Genomic DNA, 12,042 nt, shown 5'->3' on the forward strand with positions numbered 1-12,042 from the left:
TTCTCACTCTCCCTTGGGTGCTAGCTCTGGGGTACTCGGAACAAGGGGTGTTTAATACGCTGAGGCAGAGGCTGGGGCAATACTGCCAAGGTGCTGCTGAACAGACAGAGCCCGGGAAATAAATTCTGTAAATAGTCTGAGCAGAGACCATCAGGAGTGTTGTCCTAGTGTCTCTTTATGGGGCAGAACTGTCATGCTCAGCCTGCTGCGGGTCGGCTGGCCTCTTATGCTGGTCTGAGGTCCCCATTGCTGCATAAACCAGCTTGTTTTTCCCCTGTTTTCAGCAACAGGCCTTAAAACAGACAGAAAAGCCCTTCTCATGCCCGCGACTGCAGTGAATTGGGGCTGGCAAGCGGGGCCAAGGTGCTCACCAAACCTCGCTGGCTTTGTCCATCAGAGGCACATTTCAGGTTAATGGCATCTGCGGATGCAAGCATGAGCGGGAAACAGAACATTCCAGAGGAAGCAAGGGAGGCAGAGGTCATGGTGCAGGCTACTCGGGTTTAGCTACACGCGTCTGCCTTTAAAAAGACAGCGTGAGGGGGCTTCCCTGATGGCGCAGTGGTTGAGAATCTACCTGCTAATGCAGGGGACACGGGTTCGAGCCCTGGTCTGGGAAGATCCCACATGCCGTGGAGCAACTGGGCCCGTGAGCCACAACTACTGAGCCTGCGTGTCTGGAGCCTGTGCTCCACAACAAGAGAGGCCGCGATAGTGAGAGGCCCGCGTACCGCGATGAAGAGTGGCCCCCGCTTGCCGCAACTAGAGAAAGCCCTCGCACAGAAACGAAGACCTAACACAGACAAAAATAAATAAATAAACAAATGTGGGATTTAAAAAACAAAGACAGCGTGAGGATTTCCCTGGTGGTGCAGTGGTTAAGAATCCGCCTGCCAATGCAGGGGACATGGGTTCGAGCCCTGGTCCGGGAAGATCCCACATGCTGCAGAGCAACTAAGCCCGTGTGCCACAACTACTGAGCCTGCGCTCTAGAGCCTGAGAGCCACAACTACTGAGCCTGCGCTCTAGAGTGCGCGAGCCACAACTACTGAGCCCGCGTGACACAACTACTGAAGCCTGTGCGCCTAGAGCCCGTGCTTCACAACAAGAGAAGCCACCACAATGGGAAGCCCGCGCACCACAACGAAAAGCAGCCCCCACTCGTCACAACTAGAGAAAGCCCATGTGCAGCAACAAAGACCCAACGCAGCCAAAAACAAATTAATAAATTAAAAAAAAAAAGACAGCGTGGGCTTTCTCACCTCTGAGCAATGTCACAATGAAGTACAAAGATGCTCATCTGAACGCTAACTGTAACGGCAAAAACTAGAGGGAAAACCCCCCAAAAGTACAATATATACATGGGATAGATAGGAAGCCTTGAAAAATCAGGTTCATTGGAGGCTAATGGGAGAGGGCTTCTTTTCTTTTCTTCCTTTCTTTTTTTAAAAATTATTTATTTATTTGGCTGCAGCCGGTCTTAGTTGTGGCATGCGGGATCTTCAGTTGCACCCTGCAGGCTCTTTTAGTTGTGGCATGCAGGATTTAGTTCCCTGACCAGGGATCAAACCCGTGCCCCCTGCATTGGGAGAGCGGAGTCTTAACCACTGGACCACCAGGGAAGTCCTGAGAGGGCTTATTTTCAAGATAACTTAAAGGAAGAATCGCCCTCAGGAAATAAATAAGCCACAGGTAGGGAAAGATCGGGGGCCTGGACCAATGCTGGGAGGAGGGCAATAGGCTAGTTCCCCACTGCCCACTGGTGTAGACACTCAACCCTCTGGATGGCCCAAGAGAACAGGAATTTTGTGTTTTGTTCACTGATGTATCCCCAATGCCTGACACTCAATAAATACGCACCTAATGGAAAAACATGAATCACGTTTATGGAGGTTTTTAATGACCTGGGAAAATATTTTTGAAATTATATTAAGAAAAAGATTAAGAAACAAAACCATGGTATGTACACAGGGAAAAAAAGCTAGAAGGAATTACATGAAAGTATTAACTAGCTATAGCTGAGTGGTAAAATTATGGGTGGCCTTTCTTATGTTTTTTAGCAAAGTAATTTACCAATTACAATGACTTGAACAATAACAACAACAATAATAAAAAGAGGGAACAAAAAAGCACCATGCAGCATGGTTTGGAAAGCAGTTAATTGTCTTGTAGACATTCCTGTGGCCTGTGGGAAGAAGTCAGCCTGGGCCTGCAGGGGTTAACCCCAAGCTGGGGTCAGGAAGGAGGGAAGGATCCACCCTCAGACTTGGTCAGATGTGGGATCCTCTAGCCCCTTGAACTTGAACTCCAGAGACCATGTGAGAAGGTGATACTAGGGGTTGGATTGTGACCCCCAAAGAAGACCCCCTAGTACTTCAGAATGTGATCTTATTTGAAAATAGGGTCTTTACAGAGGTAACTGAGTTAAAATCAGGTCATTACGGTAAACCCTAGTCCAATATGACACCAATATAACTGGTGCCCTTATAAAACGGGGAAATCTGGACAGACACAGACACAGACACGAACAAGAACGCCATGTTAAGGCGAAGATGAGATTAGGGTGATGCTTCTACACGCCAAGGAATGTTGAAAATTGCCAACAACCACGAGAAGCAAGGAGGAAAGCCTGGAGCAGGTTCTCCCTCATGGGCTCAGAAGGAAACAATACTGTCGACACCTTAACCTTAGACCTCCAGCTTCTAGAACTGCGAGACAATAAATTTCTGTTGTTTAAGCCCCCATAAATGTCTGTGGCATTTTGCTCCGGCAGCATGAGTCGACTAACACAGTGAGGGAAAGCCTGCCTTTGAGTCAGGTCACAGGGAGACCTCGGCATGTCACTTGTCTCTCTGGGACTCAGTTTACTTACCTGGAAAATGGGAGACCTGGCCTAAAGCAGTGGGTTTCAAACTTGGTTTTCACTCTGGAATAAAATCTTACACAGGTAAAACCTTCACTCTGGAATAAAATCTTACCAAATATAAAAGGTAAAAAGAAACCCTGTTCAGATAGAAGTCTGCTCTGGATCTCTCATGCTCCCTGCAGGACAGCCTTTGAAAACCACAATCTCAGATCATCTGTAAAATCCCTATCAGTGCTCCATTCTAAGAATCTCCAAACACAAAAGCCACCAGCTAGGATCACTGAGCATCTTGCTTGCACCCAAGCCCAGGCTGGGCACCGAGGATCCAGCCCTTGCCTTCCAGTGGCTGTTCATCTTGGTATAGAGGTGAGACTCACACTCAGCAAACTAGCCAGGCCACCCTCTCCCTCGTAAGAGCTACAGCTGCAGACAGGTCACCTGATGTTCTAAATCCGCCACATCTAAATTTATCTTGCCCTCCAAGGACAAGCAGATGCTGTGCCTTATCAGAGCACGGCAAGTGGCAGAACGACATACATGACGTGCCCTTATCACCCCAAGGACGAGAATGACGTCTGTAGAAAGACTTGGCTCACCTGGCGATGAAACCAAGCGCTTACGTGCCAGCCTGGAAGGCCTGAAGGGGACCAGGTCATGCAGACCCTTGGGTGGGGTGAGACCTGTCCCAGGAGCCCATACTCCTTTCCAGACCCTGATGCGTGCCTGGCAATGCCAGGGAACCTGTAGCCCTTGAACAGAAACGAGCAGAAAAGCAGGCTGTTTTGCAGCACGGCATGGACTAGCCCCTGTCACATCTCTGGGAAAGGACCCCGGCTGCCCATTCCACTCAGTGGACATCGACGATGTGCAGGCAGGAGACCACCGTGGGCTGGATGAGGGGGACCCCGCCAGTCAGAGCGCAGAGCTGAGCAGCCCAGGAGGAGGCTGGAGACTCCAGGGATGGGGTCCAGGGTCAGGCTGAGCTGATCCAGGCTTGGGCTTCCCCCAAAGCCTTGCAGGATTGAAGGCCCTGAGACCCTACCTGCTGAAGGCAACAGGGTGGCTCCTACCCGCCAGCATCCCAGCAGAACCGGGCAGGAGCCACACAGCCACAGTCCTGCTGGATCTGCAAAGACGGAGAGACTCTGACCATCTTCTCGGAGACCACAGACTCATCAGGGGACCCAAAATCAAGTAGGAAAGAGGGCAATGGTGTCACCAATCCCACTGCCCCACTGTGGAACCAGGCAGCAAATTCCGTATTTATTCATTCAACTTTCACTTACACAAATAACTCGCCAATTCATTCTCCTTTAAAAAAAAAAAAATCACCTTACAGATAAAGTTAATATCCCCTCTGACCTCTATGCCTTCCCCAGGGGTAACCTTTATTAGTGCTCTGGGGTGCAACCTTCCATATGTCCCTGCAAAGAAACCTACAAGGTCAGGGATCTGGGCACAGTGTGATGCCATCAGCTTCCACAGGTGTGCTGTGGGGCTGAGGGGAAGAAGGAGGGCTGAGGGCTGCAGGGATATCAGGGTGGCCTCCGGGAAGGGGAGGCCAGAGGCAGGGGCTCAAGGAAGGGTAGGTTTCAAATGATCCCAAGGCTGGAGTCCCTGGGGCACTGGACCCACGAGATGTCAGCGCAGAAGCAGTTAGCCACATTCATCGTTTGCAGCCAATTCGGCTTCTTTGGGAAACTCTAAAGCCCTCCCCAAGGGCCTTCAGCCTTTGCCACACACCACTAGCACCATGATGATGATGGTGACAAGGATGGCTTCTTCTAGGCACTCTGCTGGCCCTCCCAACGGTTCTACCAGGTTGGTAATAGTGTCTCCCATTTGATAGACAAAGAAACGACAACCCAGAGAAATTAAGCAACCTGCCCCATGTCACACGTCTGGGAGCAGCAGAGCCACCGTTTGACCTTAATGCCAGTGACTTTCCACAAGACGACCCTGCTTCTGCGGCCAATGGTACAGCTCCTGGGCCTGTAACAATGCCCAGCACCCAGCAGGAGCTCAACACATATTTGTAGGCTGACTTCTTGTTCAAAGACCATGAGCAATGCTGGGTGAACAGTCAAAACTAGGCTAGTTCAAGGCATCTTCACATTATTACAGTATTTTGGTTTTTCTTCTTAAAGGTTAAAAGTCTCCATTTTCTTCCAGGAATCCCCCATAGCCTAGAGCTTCTGCTCCTGGAAAGAGTTAAGACTTTGGCAAGACGCTGTCCCACAAGGCAAATGAAATCTCTCCCGTCCCGTCCATCGGTGAGTGTACAGGGCACCGCGGCAGCTACTTGCTGCGAACAGCTTCCTGGTAAATGTTAGCCTCACCAGGGGGTGGGGAGGGGCCTTGATTTATTATATAGCTTTTGGACAGTTCCTACAGAAATATTGCCAAACAGTGGAATAACCAACTCTTTCACTCATACTCTTTTTTTTTTTAATGAAAGAAAAAAGCATGCAACGAGCCTGAGCTAAATAAACAAAAATGCCACATTTTTGCCCAACAGAATTTTCTGCGTCACTGAGAAATATCTGCAGACCTCAACAATCTTTTATCTTCACAATGACGTTCCAGCCTTCCAAGTTTTGGACATTCTGAGAACTTCTTTGATTTGGACCCTCTAATTATCTTACAATTAGCTTACTAACGAATGCCATTATTTGATGTTTCATCAAGCAGATATCAAAGAATGCTTCTTCTCCCACGATCTGTCTGCTCCCCTCCAGGACTGTCTAAAATCAGTTACTCATATCTGGGGCTCACACTGGAAGTAGATGCATGTGGCAAGGACTCTCTGTCTTAATACTCGTTACTGCCAATCCCAGTTATGGTTTCCAGGCTGAGGAGGAGGGCAGCATCCATTCATTCAGTCACTTCATCCATCCATCATCCACCCATCCATCCATCCACCTACTCACCATGCCAACGATGGAGACCCCAAGATGGAGAGCACGTGGTCCATGCCCCCAGGGAGCTCACACAAAGAGATGCCCTGGGAGGCTCAGAGTGACGTCACTTCCTCCAGGGAAGTTCCTGACGGGTGGAAGACCCTCCACACTATTATCTAGCTTGGCAACCTGTCCCTCCATCATGGACCTTTCTCAGAATTTGTTATCACCTCTCTATTTCTGCCAGTCTCTTGGGTTCAGCCATGAATGAGCTCGGGGGGTGGGGGCAGGAATCAGGCCTGTTTCCCCAGTGCACAGCATATCTTAAGTGCTCAATAAACACTTGTTGAATAAGCAAATGAACATGCTACCCATACTTAGAAGATAAAAGAAAGAAAGAAGAGACAGAAATGTCTATCCCTCCGAGTACCTACTGAGTTTCTCTGCCGTGGGTACTGGCTGGGGGCTGATGCCAAAATGTTTATAAAGTCAATAGGATGCTGGGGAGTGGAGAGCTGCAGCTCAGGATCAGGGGCCTGGACTGTCCTGGGCAGGTCACTTCTCCTCTTGGAGCCTAACAGGCTCTGAAATTCCGACTCAGGTCTGAAAGGGGTGGCTAGACGAGATGCTCTCCAGTTCCTTGAGTCGAGAATTCCGTCAAAGCCTAACATCACTGTGAGAATTACTCCAGTTGCAGCCTCAGGGGAAACGGGCCTGGACCAGGAGCCACCAGGGCACCTGCCCCTCTGAGTTGCTCATCATCTAGTAGGGAGTGGGGGAAGGGAGACAAAGCAGATGCTTTCTAAGGTGCCTCCTAAGTCTGAACTGTTATGACGTTAAACCACTAGCTAAATTAAATGTGGGTATGGCAAGCATATGTCACAGAATTTTTAAACAGAGCCCTCGTTTCCAATATTTCACTTCATTCATTCCTTCATTCACTCTCCCAACGTGTAGTGAACCCCTATTGTGTGCCAGACACTGTTCTAGTGGTGACCCACACAAGACACAGTCAGTATTGTCATGGGACATCCAGTCCAGCAAGGGAGAGAGAAAATACACAGGTCAACAACTAAACATAGGATGACGGCAGCTGGGGGCGCAGGCCAAGAACATTAATAAACAGCACAGTGTGAAAGACAGCAATTAGAGGGCAAGTATAGTTCCTATCTAAAGGCTGGTTGGGAAGGCTTTTCTATGCAGGTGATATCTGAACTGAGACCTAAAGGCCCCCTAGAAGAAGTGTGGGGAAGAGCATTCCAGACAGAGGACAGCAGGGGCAAAGGCTCCAGGCTACAGACAAGCTTGGGGTAGTCAAGGGACAAAAGGGCAACCAGCACGGCAAAGTGAATGGAGGAGGAGGGAGTGACTGAGACAAAGGTGAGGGCCGGCTCACATAGGACAGGGTAGGAAGGGCATTGCCAAGAGGTCCATGGATAGGATTCAGGGGGTCTATGAACTTGGATGGAGAAAAATGTCATCTCTCTCTTCACCAGCCTCTAACTGGAAATGAGCACTTCATTGAGTCACAAATGTTGACAACAACCCACAGTAATGTTAGCGGTGCTGGGACTTGTCAACGACAGAAATCTCAGACCCATTCATATCACCATCATTGCAGATATCTGGAAATATCACTTACGCTCTCACTAATTCAAAATTACAGTAGCTATTAGACCAGTTGCTGGGCCTTATTAAAGTATTCACAAGAAAGCACATATACTTCAAGATCATAACATTTTAAAGTATCTAATAACTATTTGAAAAGAACTGGTTTCCTTTGCAACCCTGCATCTTTTATTTTCTGTATGTTAAAGCATTATTCTGAGAAGGAATCCCTAGGCTTCACGCAACGACCAAAGAGCTCATAAGCCGCGGTGAGAAGTTTGTCTTTTATTACAGGTGGGAGCAGCTGCTGCAGCGGTTTCAGCAGGGGGCCCAAGGGGTGCCGTTTTCATTTCTCAGAATCCCCCTGGCTGCTGGGGGAGATGGCCTGTGGTTGTCAGGGCAGTGCTGGGGGCGAGAGGGGGTGTGGCTTTAACAGACCACTGTTCTGGCCAGTCAACGGGGTCCTTGTGGTCTCCGTCCTCCCCTCTGATCAAGAGCCTTCCCATGGGGCCCTCTGGGCCCATAAGGGCCTCATCACCCTGGCCCAAAGCCTGCTCTGGGACATCCTCCCAAAGAGCTTCAGAAAGTGAGCTCATGTGTCCACAAGAAAAATAAATGTGGCATTTGCCACTGTTTGGTTTGTATATTGGTCTAGAAAAGAAATGAGATTTTTATTTAAGAAAGCCTTCCAGCAGGACCCCAGCAGAGGCTGGGCAAACACCAGGGCGACGGACTGTAAACACACAGGAAGGCCCGAGCCCTGGGGCCGGTCCCCACGAGCTGCAGCCCCTCGGTTTATGGCGGCCTTCCTGTTTTCCCGGCCTCTCTTCACACTGCACTCATACACAGAGTCTTTTCAATCCCTCTAGGAGAACAGAAGAATTCATTTTCACACGCCAGCGTGCACGTTTCTCTCACCCTCCCAGGGGAGGGGACCCTGACAAGAGGCCCGTTTATGGACCTTGATGGACAGATGGGGATGGGGCCCATGGGGTGGAATCCACGGACATAGAAAAGCTCAGAGGCGAATCCTAGGCTCCAGGGGGTCCCCCGTACCGGAAGTGACGAGGGTGCGGCCGGGCCGACTGGAAGGAGAGAGGCATTTGGGGTCCTTCTGGGGCAATGCCTGGAGGCCCCATGGGGAGCAGGGCTAGAGTGGGGGGCACTGAGAGTTGGTTTCGGGGACTGAACCTCGGCAGAACTCGCTCACCTCCAAGTATCAGGATCTGTGTGTCAGAAAGGAGAGACGTGGAGAGGGAGGGAGCCCTGGGTCTCTGAGTCTGGCACTAGGATAGGTGAAAAGAAAGGTAGAGGGTGAGGCGTCCACATTGCTGGAGTGAACTGTGGCCGAAGTGTGACCGTTCTGGAGGGGCCAGCTCAGCTCAGCTGTCCTTTTCCCAGGCTGCTGGCTAGAGAGAACAGAATTTTTTTTTTGGGGGGGGGTGTCTTTTCTTTTGCACCCATTGGCATCTCCGGGTAGTGAGTTTCTCCAGCACCTTGTCCCTGGGATTTAACGGAGGCAAAAAAGAAAAGCCAGGAGCCCACTGGCACATCACTCCTCACATCCTGAGATCCCAGCCAGTCTGCCTCTTCCTCCATTTTTAGGAATCTTCTTTAAATGCTTGTTTTGTTTTTATTTTATTTATTTATTTATTTATTTATTTTTGGCTGCGTTGGGTCTTCGTTGCTGTGCACGGGCTTTTCTCTAGTTGCGGCGAGCAGGGGCTACTCTTCGTTGCGGTGCGTGGGCTTCTCACTGAGGTGGCTTCTCTTTGTTGCAGAGCACGGGCTCTAGGCGCGCGGGCTTCAGTAGTTGTTGCACGAGGGCTCAGTAGTTGTGGCTCATGGGCTTAGTTGCTTCGCAGCATGTGTGATCTTCCTGGACCAGGGCTCGAACCCGTGTCCCCTGCATTGGCAGGCCGATTCTTAACCACTGTGCCACCACAGAGGTCCCTTTAGGAATCTTCTTATATTTTTTTATATGTGATGTCCAGAGCTCTGGACTGCCCATGGTCGGGGGGGATAGGAAACCGCATCTGCTCCACGTTGTCTGGAACTGGAAGTCCTATAGTTGACCTTTGTGTTTTCCATTTTCAAGAGACACATGAATCAAATATAGAAAAATATTAAAATTTCTTTAATCCAGGTGGCAGGTACAAGAATGTTCCTCATATGACTCTCAACACTCTTCCATTTATTTAAAACACTGCAGAAGCTCAGTGTTCACTCCTTCATACCACTTCATTCATTCTTTCCTTCACTCGTTCATCCAACTATTGTGCTCCTCCTGTAAGCAGGCACCAGGCACATGGTGGTGAATTTAAAAGATCCTTCTCGAGGAGACTTTCGCACTTGAGGGGCAAACAGACATCCAATAATAACTGGGGGTGGGAGGTGGGGAGGTGGGAGGTGCCCTGACAAAAGGGCAGGATGCTTTGAAAGATCCTGGCCAGGAGCTAATTTTAATTCTCTGAGGAGGTGGCCTTCAGAGCTGGCTGGGTCCTGAGGACCATTCCAGACACCACCACCTGCAGGCAGTTAACCCAAGGCAGAGAAGCAAATGGGCTCCACCTGCCGGGCCCCTCCCAGGTGATACTGGCCCTCACGCAGTTACCCTGCCTCTCTACACAGCTCCCCACTTTGGAGGGTCCTTTCCTCCTATTTCAAGTTCTCTCTTCCAAATCAACACCTCAGAAGGGTCTCTGGGATCAGCCCTATGGCTCCGAGGTTGAGTGGGAGCCATTCCTGGGCCTGTTGAGAAAAAGCTGGGCTCAGCATCCAGGAGAGGCATGTGGTAGCTGGTGAACGTGCTCGCCCTGGACCAAGAGGATGGAGAAGAGGGTCTGGTTCCCCAGGGGTGTGCGGAGACCATGGCATCTGAGCTCCCCACCCCTCCCCACCCCTAGGCCCTACTCTCTCCAGGCCTAAAGAACCAGATGGCCCCGGGAGGGTGGCGGCAGATTCCAGGGACTCTCCTTCCTCTCCCCTCTTTGAAGGCTACTTGTGAGTCGTCAGTGGCAAAACCCTCCCCGACATCCTCCCAGCCCCAGAAGAAGAGCCCATCTTCTCTCCCCCCGCTGCCCCACGTACCTCCAGATCAAGGGCAAACTCGGGCACCCCTAACACAAGAGCGGCCCAGCAGAGTGGGAGCTGCTGTGCATTCCAGGAAGAAAGTCAAGTGCTAAGGGGAGTGGTCCCGGGCTCCAGCGAAGCCCTTCACACACCTGGTCTCACCGGACTGGGTTCACGAGCACTATTTTCAGCTGAGGAAACTGAGGCTCAGCAAGATTAAGTAGCTTGTCAGGTGGCTGGAGAGCGGGTGGGGTTTGAACCCAAGTCGGCCTGGACCCAGAGGCCCTGATCTCTTAGGCCACCTGCACTCTCAGCCCCAAGAACACCGTGGGGACTCCGACCTGAGGTTTTAAGGACGGAAGGTGGGTCTGAGGTCATTTCCCCACCACTCAGCACCCTACTTCTTCCCTGGTCACATCTGCCTTTGTGGGATGCACGTGGCTCCCTTCCACTTCATAAACACCAATTAAGGGAGCTCCTCCTCCGTGCTGGGCATGTGGGGCGCACAGAGGGAACAGGTCACCTGCTGTCACAGCACAACGGAAGGATCTGGAGGGGTCCCGGCGAGAGGACTGAGCAGGCCTGGGACGGCATGTGAGTCCCACCTGGCCTGGGGAGCTGGCGGAGGCCAGGCCACGCAGAGAAGCCATTCAGAAAAGCTAAACGGCCACGAGTGGCCTCACGTCCCACAGCAGGCGCAGGGCAGTTCACCCAGTGCCCCGGGCAGAAGTCTCAAGAGCAGCTGGGCCTGCGGAGTTCTGGGTAACAGCATCATCTATACGCGCGCTCAAAGGATCTGAGTGTAATAAACACAGCATGGCGCATCTGTGACCTCTAGCAGTCAGGAGCAGATAAGACGCCTTCATGCAGCAAGCGGGAGTGCCCCGCCCTGGGCACAGAGGGGGGAAGGGCCAGGGCTCCCACCAGCACAGAGAGTCCTCATCCAGCCCCCCAGCCTCCTCACCACAGCCGTGTTCGGAGCGGGGCCGGGGACAGACCCTCCTTGTGCATTTGGCTGTGCCAGCCCCTAGGGAGACAAGCGCCCTCTGCTCTTGGAGCTGCCTGGCCGTGTGGGCGCTAAATAAAGAGGACAGGGCTGTGCACTGAGCAGGGCAGCTCCTCGGTGAGAACCCACATCCCTGGCAGCAGGGAAGGGGAGCCCAGAGGCTCACCACCCCGCCTCAGCTCCCAAAGCCTGGGGCTGCTTCCTGAGGGCAGGACCCACGGGCCCCAGGAAGGAAAGGCGGAAAGCTGCGGGGGGGGGGGGGCGCTCAGGGCCAGGTGTGGCCCACCTCCACCACCCTCCCACAAGCTGTGCAACTTTGGTCCAATTACAGAATCTCTCTGTGCCTTGGTTTCCCCAGCTGAAAAGTGGAGTAAAATAACAGCCTCAAAGGGTAATGGGGAGATAATCCTGCCCAGCACACACCAAATACTCGACAAATGTTGGTTGCATCTTTATATCAATTAGCAAAGGCATCAGCTTGGAGCGCCTACCTGGCATCACTTTACTGCATTAATCGATTTGTACCTGACTCACCGTTCAGACGGTTCCGGTTAATGGGCCGCTTGCTCCCCTCTCCGTCCCTCCCCGTG

General features: G+C 51.5%; 1 protein-coding gene across 1 annotated transcript in view; it reads right to left on the reverse strand.

Moving 5' to 3' along the window:
• Positions 1–12,042, reverse strand: part of GRK5 (G protein-coupled receptor kinase 5) — a 225,498-nt gene that overhangs the window by 108,863 nt on the left and 104,593 nt on the right. The gene's annotated exons all lie outside the window — the stretch shown is intronic.

The sequence above is a fragment of the Stenella coeruleoalba genome, assembly GCF_951394435.1.
Source record: "Stenella coeruleoalba genome assembly, chromosome: 16".
Lineage (NCBI taxonomy): Eukaryota > Metazoa > Chordata > Mammalia > Artiodactyla > Delphinidae > Stenella > Stenella coeruleoalba.